Source organism: Cricetulus griseus, chromosome 3 (genome assembly GCF_003668045.3).
Source record: "Cricetulus griseus strain 17A/GY chromosome 3, alternate assembly CriGri-PICRH-1.0, whole genome shotgun sequence".
NCBI classification, from domain to species: Eukaryota; Metazoa; Chordata; class Mammalia; order Rodentia; family Cricetidae; genus Cricetulus; species Cricetulus griseus.
The window spans coordinates 222,796,492-222,813,831 of NC_048596.1; the positions used below are offsets into that span (position 1 = coordinate 222,796,492).

General features: G+C 40.9%; 1 protein-coding gene across 3 annotated transcripts in view; it reads right to left on the bottom strand.

Annotated features, from left to right (window-relative positions):
* Camk1d (calcium/calmodulin dependent protein kinase ID) overlaps positions 1-17,340 on the bottom strand; it is a 395,032-nt gene that overhangs the window by 306,629 nt on the left and 71,063 nt on the right. The window lies entirely within an intron of this gene.

Genomic DNA, 17,340 nt, shown 5'->3' on the forward strand with positions numbered 1-17,340 from the left:
AAATAAATAAACAAGCAAAAATATAAAAAAGAGCACAGGTGAAGCAGCAACCCAACTCTATGACGCAATGCATGATCTGGGTTTCACTGTTCCGAGCTGGACTCCTCTTGCGAACATTGGAGTAATACCATATAAAGGGACAAAAATAAATAAATAAAAGTCACGACATAAACCAAAAGGGGACCATTGTTTAAGAATGTTACATCTTTGGCTAGGGAGAAGACTTGATCTGTTAAAAGCAGGAGGGCATGAATTTGGTCCACAGAGACCATGTAAAAAAGCTGGGTGAGGTGGCTTTTAATCACAATCCTAGGGAGGTGAGACAGGAACCTCCTGGACAGCTGACCTAGCCCACTTGGTGAGATCCAAGACAGTGAAAGACCCTGATTCAAAAAACAAAGTAGACAGCACTCCTGAACAACACCCGAAGTTGTCTCCTGGTCTCCACATATGTGCATGCACTCTGTGAGGTTTGTGAACAGTTGTTTTTAAAATAAGATTGGCTCAGAACTAATCAAGTGAAATGTTAAAATTATTAGAAAATTTTAATTATGTACAAAAATCCCTCAGTTTGTGGGTCATAGGAGATTTTCTATAACCATTGGCTTCCTCGAATGAGTGGTGTTTTTCATTTTCATTTATCTGAAATGGGGAAGAAAAGCTGCCGTATTACTTTGTTCTTCAATTAGATACCCATCATTAAATCTCTGCAGGTAACCGAGATGCACGGAAGTCTTGAGTACTTTATGGCTGATAGACATACTCAACTTTTTAGCTACCATTCTCATCAGGGGTCCTCATGCTGGCTGTAAATGCAAATAGACAATTTAGGGTGGATTATTTCCTGCCTGAAATCCAAAACAGTCCAGAATGCATGTGTTGTACTGGGAGCCATAAGTAGTGCTAAGTGGTCAAGTTCAAGAATATGAAATATAACAGAATGTACTTGAAGACCAACTTTACTCTTCCCTGCTTTGTCTAACATTTGCCACTGATGCTAAACTTCTGAGATTATGGGAGGTCAAGCCACCAGGTCAAATGATATGCATCGAGGGGCCTACAGCTTCAATAGTCAAGTGTTCCAGACATGATGATGCCTGAGTTTGCTACTCCCTCATCTTGCAAATACTATCTGGGGGTGCTGAAAATATTGCCAAGCCAGGCATAGTGAGGGTGCATGGCTGTAATCCTGTAGACCTGCAGTTTGGGAGGCTACAGTAAGAGAATTGCAAATTCAAGGTCAGCCTTAGCTACATGGTGAGACTCTGTCTCAAAAAAAAAAAAAAAAACCACACAAACAAACAAACAAAAAACAGAAGGATGAAGAGGAATAGATGGTAGATACATACATACATACACAGACAGGGAGAGAGAGAGAGAGAAAGAGAGAGAGAGAGAGAGGGAGAGAGAGAGAGAGAGAGATAATAGACAGACAGATTAGATAGATGATACTCACCTGTCAAAACCTAGATTGGTCTTGTACCTGGAGTGTTTTATTATTTACTTTCTTATTTAATATCAAACAACCATGAGAACAAGATGGGAAAAAAGAGCTGGTGACTTTGTGGTTGTTGGGAGAGATATTTTAAGTAGGTTTTCTGACCCCAGCTAAGCATTTGTATCACAACATTCAAGTCATTGGCCTCAGGTGAGAAAAAAAAAAAAAAATCACCAGGTCTACCAAGCACTGCTCAAAACAAACACATTACCTTTCTGAAAATGTTTCTTTCTCTGCTAATGCTGGTGAGTGTGAATGGTGATTTAGAACAGATCAGTGATGATGAATGCAGAAGCCAGAATAAATTAGTTACTTCCCCGAACACCTGCAGGACAACATGGGGGGAGGGGCAGTGTTGTTTTGGCTCACAGTTTCAGAGTCTTAGTCCATCACAGTGGACTGGCATCATAATGCTACTTACTGAAGGCTTAGCAGAGTTCATGGTGGCAGGAATATGTGGAGAAGGCTTCCCACATCACAGCAGATCAGCAAGCAGATTGATCAGAAGTAGGGCCAGCCCATAACCTTCAAAGCCAGTCTTTGAAGACCTGCTTCTACCAGTGAGGTCCCACCTTCCACAAAACAGTGCTACCAGATTGAGAACAAGCATGTAAACCATGAGCTTGTGGGGGACATTCCTATTCAAACTGTAACACAGGCTTAAGTACTACAGTCCTTAATAGTAAAGGTAGAGAGGAAGGACTTAAGCGGTTCTTTTCCACTGTCCACCAGGAAGCCAGGTGCACAGATCTGATAAGGTTCTGAAACAGCCATTCCTCAAAGATACTTCAAGTCCCTTGAGCAGCCCAGGGTAAGGAAACAAAACAACAAGCATTTATGATCACTGTAGCGTTTCTCCTGAGAAGATTTGGAGGCTGCCTGGAGCAAGGCCTTACTAGAATATAGAAACTAGTTTATAGTGGTTATGGCCAAATGGTCTTTTGGTTTTACTTCTTTCAACCAATAAAAAAAAAAAAAACCATGATTTCTGATTATTTTAAAACCAAATCACAAATCTAAGAATGCCTGGGAATATTCTGGCTTCAAATCACACAAAACTATGGATTCAATGGGTTAATTAAAAATCAATTTTTTTAAATCTTATGCAACCAGGTTTGCCTACCCAGTCTATGTTGTTTATGTTTCCTTCACTCCCTGGGCAAATTTTAATTGTTGTAGACCCGAAGAATCAAAAAGCACTTTGACCATGTTTTTTTCCCATAGCTTTGATGTGGGTTCCTTACAATCTCTCAAGTTTCACCAAAAGTTCATTGAATTCAAAGAGACAAAGAAAATTCTTTAAAAAAAAAAAAAAAAACACTAATCACAGAGACTTTTCAAACAAACCTTTAACTTTTTCTGTGACTCAGAAACTATGAGAGAGAAATCTGCCAGAATAAGAAACAAAACAACCATGAGAGAAAGATGTTCAAATACACATACTTTAAACATCCCATGGTGTTTTCTGGCAATGAATGCCCTAACCACACAGGAGATAGAATGACTGTGTGTTCATCTGTGCATAGGTGGAGGTTGCCACAATTTTCTACAACTAGTATATTAAAATGTTTCCCTAATTTTTTAAAAGTACATTTGTCATAGTAATTCCTATCTAGCTAATAACCTATGCCTATTGTCACTAATTAGATAGATAGCATTGTCACCAATATGTCCCACTGTTGTGAAATCCAAATATAGTGATCAAGTCAATTTTTTGAGAGAGAAAATGGTTTCACATATCTCAGAGTTGGTCTCAAACTTGATATGCAGTTGAGGATAACCTTGACCTTCTGACTCTCTGCCTCTGCTATCCAAGTGCTGGAATTACAGGTGCAGATCACCATACCTGTATTTTAAGTTGTGCTGAGCATTGTGCATCTAGAGTCACGGGCAAGCACTCTTCCAACTGAGCTATATCCTCAGCTCTCAATCAATTTCTTATTGATTCAAGTGAATTCCAGTCTCTAAGTAACACAGCCATAGCAGACTGGGATAGGGTGACACACCATAATCTGGCTTTGTATTTGAAACATCTCTGAAGAAATCATGATATTATAATAAAATGAAATCCTGACTGCTACAGCAAGAAATTAAATGTGAGCATCTACCTCACTGTATTGTGAAATGTGCATCAGTACTGCTCATGGGCACACCAGCAACTAACCTCCCCTGACCTCGGTAACCTTAGTATAGACCTCTCCCCTGCCACAAGTGTCTTCCCCCCATTTATTACTAGTTGTTTACCGGCTGCCCCTGGGAGAATGCCAGCTCCATGAAAGCTTGGACATGAGCATTCCCACATCATGACAGCACCTAAAATAGCTCCTGGCGTGGTGGGAGTGCCCAATAAGTATTTGACTTGGTTTCTGGGAAAAGAAATGAAGCGGGTGACCTCACCCCTTCACCTCACTGTCCATCACCTGCTCTTATCTAGCTCAGTGTGAAGGCCTGCAATGATAAATTAGCTTTTTGTTGGGTGGTTGTTAGCTTTTTGCATGATTCAAATGTCAACAAAATATAAAAAAGAGTCACTTAAAGAATTATTTCTAAACCTACTGTCAATAGATCCTTTCCCTGTGCTTCCTAGATTATACTTGCATGAGTTTCTTGTTTAGCCCTCCAGTGTTTCTTGATGAAAATACAAGTAAACCTACACAAACACTTTCATATGTCCATATTTCTTACTGCCTTGATTTTTATACTTGGCTGTGTCCATGGAGACCCTTCCATGTCAGAACACAGGTCACTATCATTCTCCTCTCAAAAATTACTCTTAGATTTATTTTGTGTGTATTTATATCACGTGTATATGTATACCACATGTGTGCTTGGTACCCAAAGAGGTAAGAAAAGGCATCAGATCTCTAAGAAATGGGGTTATAGATGCTTGTGAACCATGTAGGTACTTTAAATTAAACCCAGGTCCTCTGAAAGAGCCAAAGTGCTCCTAACTGCTGAGCCATTTCTCCAGATTTTTTATCATTCTTTCTTAAGTACACAGCATCACTCTGTAGTCATGTGACAGTCATACTATTAACCAGCACCTGATGAACCTTTCAGGACTTTCAACATTCTAGTGTTACACACAAAGCTTTACTAACAACTTTATGCAAATGCCATTTTGTGCTGTGTGGTTGTGGTTCTGCAGGAATACTACATAGAATCAAGACTGCTGAGTCAAGGGGTAACTGTATCCACAACATGGGCTCACACAAGTTTGTTCAAAAATATTATTGAGTGGTACAAAATGTGATGCTGTAAATATATGTGTATAGTGTAGGTCTCTAGGATACTTTCCATTTTGATCAACAGGATTGCTCTATTAGTTACCGTCTCATCACTGTGACCAAATTACCTCACAGACACAACTTAAGGAAGGAAAGGTTTATTTTGGTCCATGATTTCAGAGGGATTTTAGTTTCTTGGGGAGATGGGGAGGGGACATAGTGGGAATAGCACCATGAATAGCCTAACAATGAGAGTTTGCACAGACTCCTCCTATGGCAGTGGATTAGGAAAGACAAGGTGTTAGGCTTGGATTCAGGAAAGGTTATAACCTTCCAGGCCCATCCCTTAGGCCTACCTTTACCAGCCAGGCTCTACCCTCCAAATAGTTCAGAGCCTTAGTAACAGAGCCACAAGCCCCGAGATTGCATATTCAAAGCAGGAGCCTGTGAGGGACATTTCACATTCAAATCACAACAACAGCTAATCTACTTTCTGACTCCCATAAATACCCTCTTAAGATGGAAATCCACACCACATCTCCCAATGGTGGTCTGAATTCACCTCTGCTGTTCTCCTGGGACCCATCAATTCTCTAAGGTCAACACATTCTCCTTCTAGTAAGCGATCAGAAGAAAACTGCCTGCCAAAAAAATCCACCGGTTAATATGGGTGGAATTACATTTTTCTAAGAGCATTCAAAGAGTCAGCAGCAAATACTGTTTTTATTACAATGCTCAAAGTGACAGGAGAACAAACACCTAAATGATTATTTTAAAAGTCTTGTTCATTCTGACTTAGGGAATTCCCAAAACTAGTTTATATTCTGAGTTGTTAGTAATTCATGACTTTTTCACAGCAAGACTCTATAATTAGAAAATGATGCCTCTTTGCAGAATTAACAAAAAGGTTCTTTTCAACCCCTTCTAGAGAAGGCATTAAGAAATACCATCCTTTAACAGGGATTGGGGGCTCTCAGGAAACCGAAGCTTTGGTTGAGAATGAATGACTATTCCAGGCAGGAAGCATAGAAGCAATATCTGCTCTCCTATCAGCATGGGCCCCCTAAACACAAACCTCATGGCACTCAACCTGTTCCTCTTCTGTTACTTTTCAGTTGCTGTGATTAATACCCCAACCAAAAGCAACTAAATGAAGAAAGGTTTCATTTGGTTACAATAGAGACTGTAGTCTATTATTGCCGTAGTCAAGCACATCCACAGTCAACAGCAGGAGAATAAATACATGGGTCCCTGTCTTCTCAATTCAATTTCTCCACTTTTTCTCTGTTTAAGCCCCCATCGCACCACCACCACCCCCGCCTGGAAAATAGTGGTACCAACAATGGGCTAGAACTTCCTACATCGGTTAAAAAATAATACAATATTCCACAGACCAGTTAATTCCTCAAGAAGACTTTCCCTAGGTGATTCTAGGCTGCGCCAAATGAACAGCAGCATTCTAGTTGATAGTGTGTGACCTTCAGCTCATTTTAAAATCAGCAGCCATGAAAAACATGATAGTCCCTGAACAATAAATTCTGGAGACAGTTACCTTAATTACAACCCACCAAACACATGCATAAAGATGTTTTAGCTGCTTTATTCCTAACAGCCTCAAACTCGAAACAGTCACATGCCCATTGACTATACGATAGTAGTATGGTTTGGAAATAAAGTGATCCCCTAAAATGCTCATGTATTCAGGACCTGGTCCTCATCTGCTGGTGATATTTGAGGTGGTTCTGGGAAACTTAGGAGGTGAGACCTAACTAGAAAAAGTAGATCATTGAATGTGGGTCCTAGGGACATCTTGTATAGGTCCTCTTCCTGCCAATCACGGTTTCCTATCTACCATGAGATGATGAATGTCCCCCATAACACATTCCCGTGATGCTCCCTTCATGGTGGACCAGTCACCATGAGTTTAACCCTCTGGAACCGTAAGCTTAAATAAATCCTTCCTCCTTGAAATTGTTCTCCCAGGTATTTTGGTCATAGCTATGCAAAAGCAACTAACATAGAGGAGTCTAAATTTTATTGAGTGGAATACTACACAGCAGTGGTTGGGGGACAACTTCCATGTGTATCAATATGAATGAATCTCACAATGCCTAAGTGTGGTTCCACAGATAAGGAATTCAAAGCAGGGAAAACTAACATCTGGTAATAAAAATGTTTACCTTTGGGGGTACCAAAGGATTTTAGGGAGCTGTCTCAGATGCTAGAAATGTTTTATATCTTCATATCAGGTTAAAAAGCGAGAGATTTCTGAGCTTATGTGTAAACAATAGCTTACCATCTTATGCTGGTCAGTTAGCGCCTATGACAGAAGTGTCAGCCAAAAATTCTTCTGTTACCCATCTTCAAGTGACACTGGGCCCTTAGCTGATTCACAGAGCAAATGTCAAAAATGTTTTTTCTTTTAAAAAATTGGGGCTTATCTCTTGATGGATAGTTCTTTCACCTGTCTATGGATGGATGGGTATTTCTAAAATAGTAGGCTCCATTCTCATCACTTCTGAGACTTTTGGCTAAGGCCAAATGAAATATTACACCATGATCTTAACACTGACCATGATAATTTAATTCATTGGAAAGGATGTATGCTGCAACCTGAGTGAGTGAAATAGCTTGAATGAAATAAGCTAGCCACACAGAGACAAGCATTATACCGTTTCAATAACAGGAGGGTGGAACAAGGATACTGGTTTTCACCTGTTAGTGTGAAAAGATGAAACAGTTCTGAACATGGCTGATGATGTTTACACTAAGTGCAAATGCACTTAATGCCACTCAACTGTACATCTGAAATAGTTAGAATGGTCCATTGTAGGCTACATATATTTTACCACAATCATTTAAATGACCAACAATATGTAATCAATCTCTTGCTCCATTAAACTGAATAAAGGTCATTGTGCAGCTCCACACTTTTCTCTCAAACCATAATTGAAAGAAAGTATGGGATGGGCAAATATCACCCGCTGGCTCTGTGCACCCTGGGTGCCTCCTCCAGCCTCTCTCACACCAGCTTGCTTCTCACCTGTCCTGGACTGTTTTTCTTACTCTTCCCTTCAATGGGATGACACCTGGTCACTTGGTTTAGGAGAAGCATCATGATAATTGCTGCCTCAGGACTCCAGCATGTACATTGTCCTGGGGACCACCCCAGGATGCAGGGGATGGTGGCTGAAGAAAAGTCTAGAGCATGTACCTTCCAAAGAAGCCCAGAATTCTTCTAAATGGACCTTTCAGATGCCATGACCCTTGCTTCCCGGCTAAGTGATCTTTTTCATTACTGTGAAAATATTTGACATAAATATCTTAAAGGAAGATTTATTTTAGGGCATGGTTTCCAGGTTCTAATCCATCAGTGGGGGGGGGGGATGTCAGAGCAAAGCAGCTCACATGATAAGTATGAAATGAAAGGGAGGGAGGAAGAAAAGGAATGAGAATGAGTGTCATGCTAACTCCCCCCCACACACACACTTATTCCATCTGGAACCCCAACCTAAGGGACTGTGCCCAGACAGTGTCTCTCCTGTACAAGGGGAGAGGACCAAGGAGACTGCTATAGCCAGAGAGCAACCGAAATCATTGTCTGACCCCGAGTTTCAGGACCAGGAAGCTGCTGTGACATAATCCTTCTGTACACTGTGTGAATATATGTCACTATGATTGGTTTAATAAACAAACTGACTGGCCAATAGCTAAACAGGATAAAGTTAGGTTGGAAAGCCACACTGAGAATGATGGAATGAAAACCAGTGGAGTTGGAAGAGTCGAGAGACAAATGGAAAACGAATGAGACACACAAAATAGGATAGAGGTTGTAGGGAGAGACCCTGGATACCTGTGCCACTGACCATGCCCTTTAGAGTTTTGTGTAGCTCATTGAAGTATGACTGACAAACAAAAACTGTATATATTTAGGGTAGATAATGTGAAATGATTACCACAAACAAACTAATTTACATATTCATTTTCTGACACTAACATCATGTGATGTGCTGGTAGTGAGAACACTTAAGTCTATTCTCTTAAATAACCTTAGTATTTCTTAAATGGAGAAAGTTGAATAGACAGGTGACCTGGCCCACGGTAGATAACAGCTAGTAAAGAATGTGGAGAGTTAGCCAAAAGCATTTTCCCCCACCAAGCTGATTCCCAATTCCTGTATTCTCAACATAGGCACAGCTATATTATGTGACTACCAACTCTCGAGCAGATGATTCGGCTGTATCCCCTCTACTTCAGAGGGGCTCCTAATGTATGTGGTGTGGCAAACTGAGCTTTGATGAAAAAGAATGAACCAATACATCTACTTCCCTTCATTCTGAGTTGCAAAGAGTTTCTCAATGCACCAAAAAACTAGGATCCCATAACACTCACAACGCACATGGAATTTGAATATATTCTTAGGATAATAACTGTAAACATTCTATGCACTGGACACTTTCCTAAGTGTTTTTTTTTTTTTTTTTTGCAAGAATGAGTTTATCAGCACAACATCCAAAGGGAACACTGTCTCCATTACACAGTTAAAGTAACCAGGACACTGAGAGATTAAGCAACTGGCCCAGCCCACATAGCGCTAAGGGACATCAGAACCGTGTAGGTCTTGCCCAGAGTCCTCCTCTTTGTAGGCACACTCCATTTTCAGGCAATCATATCCAATGATTTTTACAGGGAGCAAATGCCCAGAAAAAGAATTCTTTCTCATCTCCCTCTTTCAAAATAGTACAAAGGACTAAAAACCAAAAGAGAAAAATAAAAATCTACCAGAAAGGCTAAAATCAAAATGTTGGATGTTTAAAAGAAATTTTTAGCCTTCATTTTATTTTTCTTATGGAAAATTCAAATTATTTCAGTACTGTCTGACTGTCTCTTCTAAAAAGCCAGGCAGGAAGTCCAGACAGTTCTTCTGTTCCCTCTAAAGAACAATCTGGAAGCTGCTCAGTGAGCAGCAGCAGTCAGGTGGCCCATCAGTGACAGAAAGGTATCAGTCATTTCCACTAAGGGTCCTGGGTGTGTTTCTTGAGAAAACGTCACATAAATGTCCCTGGTGGGGGATGAGGATCAGCCTTCTAATTTTTGTGCTACTTTTCACAGTACTGACAGTGAGTGAATCCACATCACTTAATTAAGTAATTTGAAGTAATGTATTTGATGATAAAGTGAGGCCCCACCAAAAAACTGAGATCCAAACCAAGTCAGAAAAGGATGAAGCCTCTGAGAATGAACAGGAAGGGATGCCTGTCCTTCCCCAAAGTCCCTTCACTTATATTACTCCTCTTGTCACAAAGGGACAGGAATAGGTGACTCCTGTGCTCTCAGAGTGAATCCCAGAATTCTCTAGAGGACACAACTAAAAACACAGCATCTCAGCATTTGAAAGCCTGGCATTCCCTACAAGCCAGATCAACACAGACAGAGAGGTTTAACTCCAGAGGACTTGGGAATTACTGCCAGGGGCTCAGATTACAAGAAGTAAGGGGGGTCCATGCCATGGCTGCTATCCCTTCCTCAACACTCACAGCTGAACAATGAAAGGAATAGTTGGAACAAAAGGCATGCCTGAATGTCATATCTGCAATAGGCATAGAGAGTGATATCTACAAATAACAAGAGCTTTTAGAATACCTTCCTTTTACCAGTTGAGTACTTCCTGTTCCTTTCAAAAATTTATTAATGTTAAAATTAGTAGCTGACATTCACAAAATGCCAACAACTTGTCTATATCTGCTATTATTGACTACATCATTTGTTCACCTCTGAACCAACTTTTCAAAACAATGTTAACTTCATCCTAGCAAACAAGTCAGGCTCTGAAATAAGTAAGGCAATTAAAAGTTATGCTAACAATAAAAATAAATTAGTGATATAATTCTCCGTGGTTGTCAAGGCATGGTTTATGGCTTTTACATTGGAAAGACTGGGAATATTTTTTTCTCTTTTTATTACTTTGGACATTGCAAAAGCAATGATTTTAATGGCTAAAGGCAAGTCAGGGAAAGAAAAGGCCTTGGGAACATTTCCAGTATTAAAAAAAAGAAAATCCACCACACTAGACAGTGATGTTTGGAATACCAAAAGAGTGTCTACCCTGCAGGCCAGTTGTGTAGTCCTTCTTCATGTCACTAATTTTGTGCCTGTCTACCTCACAGTCCATAATGGTGGTGCCAACATTGAAGCCACTCAAGGGCAAGGGTCAGGGGGACTAAGGCCCATCTTCATGCCAAAGGGAAACAAGACTGTAGCACCACAGCTAAATCAAACTAAGCTCTGGCCATGCACTGTTTAAAAAAGCTTCAAGGTGGCTTCACTGCAGAACTGTCACAAGAATTCTAAGCAGCATTTTCTCCTCTTTAATGTCTCAGACATCTGGGGACTGGAGATGAGCAAACCATCCTACTGCCTGACTACAGTAGGATGACAACACAGGGTTCATCCCTACAGGAAAAGAGCCACAATGTTATACTCTGACTTCTAATTGCTGTGTTTATCTTGTCCCCTCTCCTGCCATTGCATGAACCCCCAAAATTGGGACATAAGTTATCCAGTGATATAACTGACCATAGTGCTTGGTTTACAATGAGCACCCATTGTATCTGTTTCCCACATCCTGCTTTGTACTCAAAAATTTCAGTTTTTCCCCACAAGTCATGATTTCACTATCACTTTGAACCAGCCATATAAAGACCTTACTAAAACAGACACCTTTCAAATGGGGTCACTTTGTCTTCTGTTGTGGCATACAGTGTCTATGAAGGAAAATGATTCAAAATTGAAAGGGAAACATGAGACAGACAGACAAAAAATGAGAAGGCAAATTTGCATGCATGATATGCATATGTGTATCATGTATGTTTATTATACTTTTGCCTGAAACCTGGCATCATGCAATATGTTCTTATGGCTAAATGTGGGCATTTCTGAATTTTTGCATATCCCCAGTTTCTTTTCTTTCTTTTTTTTAAAAAAAAAATCCCTTTTTGTTGTTGTTTGATTTTTGTGACATGGCCTTGCTTTGTAACACAGCCCAACATCAAATTTGTAATTCTCATGCCTGTGCCTCCTAAGTACTGGCACTGCATACACCACGCCTAGCTAATCCTAAACACTTAACTTGTTTCACTCCAAAGAGAAAATGAAGGACCTAGATTTTCACTTTCCCACAAGGTTCAACAGTAGTCTTGTTTTTCCTTGTTAGAAAATAAATAAGGAAAAGGAAGGAAAGACAAACAGAGGATGCTCCATTGAAAACCTTTCAAATGCTGAGAAACATGACAGGAAAAAAGTGAAATGATTTCCAGAACAGGACCCACCCAGACCCCCTGAACGTGGATGTCAGTTAGGAGGCCTGGACAGTCTATGGGGCCTCTGGTAGTGGATCAGTATTTATCCCTAGTATAAAAATGAACTTTGTGAGCCCATTCAACATAGAGGGATACTTTCTCAGCCTAGACACACAGGGAGGGGCCAATGTCCTGCTCCAAATGATGACAGACTTTAAAGATCCCCCATGGAAGGCCTCGCCCTCCCTGGGGAGCAGAAAGGGGATGGGATAGGGGTTTGGTGGAAGCCTGGGGAGGAGGGGAAGAGAGGGAACTGGGATTGACATGTAAAACAAGATTTCTTCTAATTTTTAAAAAAGTGAAATTATTCCTAATGATATTCTGTTACAGTCACAGATCTGTGCCTTGCTCATCTGTCATCAGAGGGTTGTCATCCAGCAATCGATGGAAACAGTTGCAGAGACCCAAAGCCAAACTCTAGGTGGAGACAGGGGAAACCCAAAGAAGGGAAGAAAAGATTGTAGGAGACAGAGGGGTCGAGGGTACCATGGGAACACAGACCACTGAATTAACCAACCAGGGCTCACAAGGGCTCACAGAGACTGGAGCAACAAACCTGGACCCTTATGGGTATGAGCTAGGTGCTCTGAACATAACTAGTGGCTGTGCAGTTTGGTGTTCTTGTGGAACTCCCAACATTGGGAGTGGCGGGTGGTGGCAACTCTACTGCCTATGCTTGGGACCCTTGTCTTGCTTCTAGGTTCCCTCATCCAGCAGTGATATGAGGGTTTGTGCCCAGTCTTTTATCTTGTGTCTTGTTAGGCCATGTTAAGTCCTGCTCTTCCTTTTTTTCTTTTTCTTTTTTTAATTAAGGGAACCAGAAGAAGAGTTGATGGGGGGCATGGAGGATGGACTTGGAGGAGCGGATGGGGAAAACTGTGGTTATAATGTAATGTATGAGAGAAGAATAAAAGTTTTTTTAAGAATAAAATCATTAGAAAAATTTTAGATGATGAAAATTGTAGAATAAGTTTTTAAGGTTTGAGGTAAAAGCTAAAAATAGTGACAATGAATGGAAGTGCTTTGTAAGTCTGTCTGAAATTAAGCATTACTAGGAAAAAAGCATTTGTATAATTTTGAGAGAAATCAAATGTAGGGAGAGACCCTGGATACTTGTACCACTGACCACACCCATTTGGACATGGTCACAGGTACGTAGAGGGGTAGGATAAAGAGAGAGGACAGGAGGTGCTTGCTCTCTCTTGGGGTTCAGTCCAGGTTTTGGAAGCACCTCGGACCGGACTTCTCAGAGTGCCAAATCTGGTTACTGGCTCCTTGTGTGAGTATATCTTCTTAATAAATTACCAATTAGTAGCCTATCTTGGGTTTGATCTTGTTCTTCATCAATCAAAGTATTAAGAAAAGCAAATTACTGGGCTAGGGAGATTACTCCATCAGTACAGTCTCTGTGTGCAAGGACAAAGAACTGAGTTCAGATCCTCAGCACCCATATAAAAAGCAGAGACGGTGCATCTACCATTCCAGCGCTGGAAAGTGGAGACAGAAGGATTACAGGGGCTCCCAGGCCAGCTGGTCTAGCCAATCAGTGGCCTCCAGATTCAGTGACAGACCTTCTCTGGAAAAGTAAGGTAGAAAGCAATAGAGGAGGACACTCCACGTTGACCTCTGCCCCGTATGCATGCACAGCTGCATGCCCCTCTGCATATACTTGTAGGTTTCATATACATACAAACACACACACATGAAAAGAAAATTACTACTAAAGATGAGTAATTCTTGGAGTCGATGGTTCACATTTTATTGTGTTTGTTTCATTATAATGCTTTAATAAGACCTAAGGAATTATTGCTAGTGGATTTCATGCCATAAAAAATTCTCTTTCATAACTTTAAAGATGGCTGGGTTTGGTGACACACAGCTTTAATCCCAGTACTTAGGAGGCAGAGGCAGGTTGATCTCTCTGAGATCGAGGCCAGCCTGTTCTACATAGTGAGTTACAGGACAGCCAGGGCTACATAGAGAGATACTGCCCCACCACAAAAAAAGTGTTGTATACTTTCTACTTTTGTGTAAGGAAGTTCATTTTATACACCATCCAATCTATTGTACTATTGTATGTTACGCAGACCAGTAAAATGGACATGCCTAGTACTTCTAGCTCATTGCAGGTTTTAATTGTCATATTTGAATATAGAACAGAATATACACAGAAAAGTCACATTTAGATTGGAGGTAAAAAAGAGTTTGGCTTGGTCAAACCAAATTAGACAGATCCCAAAAATAAGTCTAAAAAAACTAACACAAAGTGGAAACAGGAGGAGATGGACCTACTATTTCATAATTATGACATAATTAAAATGTATCTTTTATGAGGAGCTTTGGGTCCAATCCTTAGCACTGCCATAAATAAATAAACAAACAAATAAATAAGTAGAATCTGCTGTGAGAAAGGAAGATAAATTTCAAACAATACTACATTGTCTCCCATTGTGTGTGTGTGTGTGTGTGTGTGTGTGTGTGTGTGTATTGTTTTTAAATCCCCAGACTAAGATGCAATAAAAAAAGAAGTCAATCTTGGCGGCCACTCAGGACTCCAGGAAAGGTCAAGTTCAGGGGCACTCCACGCTGAAGCACATCTCTGCAGTGGGTAATCCAGTCAGCAGGCTTCTCACTAGCCATGCTAACTAGCAAGGGAGAAGGAAACATAAAAGTCAAACTGCTGGGTACTTTACACTGCCAGGCCCCAGAGCAGAGAAATGTAAAGTAATAAACAAAGAAAAGACACATTTTAGCCATATGAACTTAGGCTCTTCAGTTCCATGAATGAAATAAGCCTCCTGCAAACAAAAAAGGATGTACAGACCAAAAAAAATGCATTGAAGACAGGCAGCTCTCACTGCCTGGCCTCTAGTCAATAAAGGCACCTGGAGTCTGCAGCTGTCAATAAATATTAAACCACAACAAAAACTGTCCAGGTCTCTCCAGTGCACACAGCCTTTCGAACTGCGGAAAGCAACTGACAAAATGACTTCAAAGATGAGTTGTGGAAAATAAAAATGATTTCAGCCTGTACTGTGGAGAGCAGAGTCCTCAGATAGCCTGGGCACTGATGTATAGAAGAAGAGCCCCTGTGGGTCACAGGTGACAGTGCCCAGTGCCCAGTGTCTGTTCTAACCCTGGGAGTCTTCCCATGTATGCCTCAGGTTAACTACTACAAGGAGAAAATGGAAACAGAATCTAGAAGGATTCAGTATTGGAGATCCACAGAAAGCTGGGTCAAACATCAATACTGCATTTTTCTAAAGGATAAAAGTAATATAATGTGATCCAAGAGTGCAGTTTGCACAGCATCCAAAGGCAAGGCACTTGCTTCTTATTGTTGTTTCAATAAAATCAAGCTTACTTTTTAAAGAATTACTTATTTTTATATCTTATGTGTATGAGTGTCTTGTCTGCATCTATGTATGTATACCACATGAGTGCCTGGTACTCAGAGAGGCCAAAAGAGAGTGTCAGATCTCCTGGAACTGAAGTTATAAACAGTTGTGAGCTGCCATGTGGGTGCTTAGAATTGAACTCGGATCCTCTGCAAGAGCAGTCAGGGAGACCACTGAACCATCTCTCCAATGCCCAAATCACAATTATTAACTGTGAAGTCGAATGGGGCAAGGCAGGGAGGAAAGATGAAAGACACCTCTATGGAGGGCAACGTTAGCCTATCTCTCCTACAAAGCCTCCAACTTCAGCAACTCTGGTGAGACATCTAAGTCCCAAAGTGAATCAGAGACAGCACCAAAAACATACCCATGACTCCTAGGTATAGAGTCAGTAATAACTAGAAAATGTATATTTTGAACACATTTTAAAATATCATACTGAAATGTTGAAATTCTAAACAGTAAACAAATAGAAAGTCGCAGGAAGGACCAGAATATGACTTCATGATAAAGGCATGCCCAAGAACCCTAAGTGATGAAATGCTTCAAAATCAAAGGGTTCCAGAAGTTTCTTGAGAAAGTAATTGAATGAAAAGCCTGGGGGAACTGTGTTTCCTTACTTTTTCTTCAGAGAAGACCATATCTGCATGAGTAATTTCATCAGGACAAAGAACAAATGAGGTGATATACCTACTTATGTGACATAAAGATTCAGAGGTGCATAAGGTATACAAAGAAAGGCTTATCATGTGGTTCTTCTCTATGGCAGAACAGGGAATCAATAGTCAAACACTAACAGCATGGTGATCAAGGCTCAGAAAGAACCAATGACTTCAGCCACCTGAGTCACTCTTAGCTAAGCTTGACACAGACTGGATATGCTATAGAGTTAGCATAGCAGGCTTGGTGCCATGCTTTGAAAAGTTTGCTTGCTCTGTCATCCTAGCTGCCCCAGAGACTGACGTGGGAAGATTGCAAGGTTGGTTTAAGCAGCATAGCCAAATCTTATTACTCCTTTCCTAGCACCCGAAAGCTTGGTGTTTGGAAGGGTTCCCACTACCCTAACTGAAAAGAGTGACTCACACTGCCTAAGCCATTCAGGCGAACTATATGGCTTATGCCGAGCACCTGCTTCCCTTCTGGGAGCCTGGAATTTTAGTCAGTGTGGCTGAATAAATAACCTGCTGTGAAAGAACCCATGCCCAGCATCCTTGAGACATCATTTGATGCATGCTGGCACAGCTCCTTATTGGGGTACAATCTGTGATGTGCTCTGCCTCCTGGGCCTCTTCTTCCCCCAACTCCTCCCTTTCTCACAGGATCAGCCTCATACTGGAATCATGGGTCATAACCAGCCCAGTCTCTTCTAAATTCACCATCAGCATCCTTCAAGCCTCAGAACTCCCAGCATAGGCCAGAAACAAGTAAGGTGTCTAGGCTAATGCCGAGCTTTTGGAACACAACTTGCACACAGGACACTGACTTCACAGTGTTATTTAATAAGCTTAAAAACAGCTCAATCACTGCTTTAACTTTTCAATTGGGGATGCAGGCTTGCTAGCATAGTCCTGATGGGGATTGTACTGTGTATGTTCATCTTATTGATTGTTGAATAAAGTACTGTTTGGCCAATGAGGCAGCAAGTTAGACGGGGCTAGGAATCAAAGAGGACTCTGGGAAATGTAGTAGAGAAGTGGTGATCCAGGTAGGAGGTGACATAGCAAGGAGACTCATATTTAAGCAAGGACAAACAGGAAGTGGTCCCTTTTTCCCCTCCGCTCTTCCTCCAGTGGAGTGATATGATCCACCGGCAAGGGAGGATGCCAATGGAAGGTGTCCGATAAGATAAGTCTTATAAA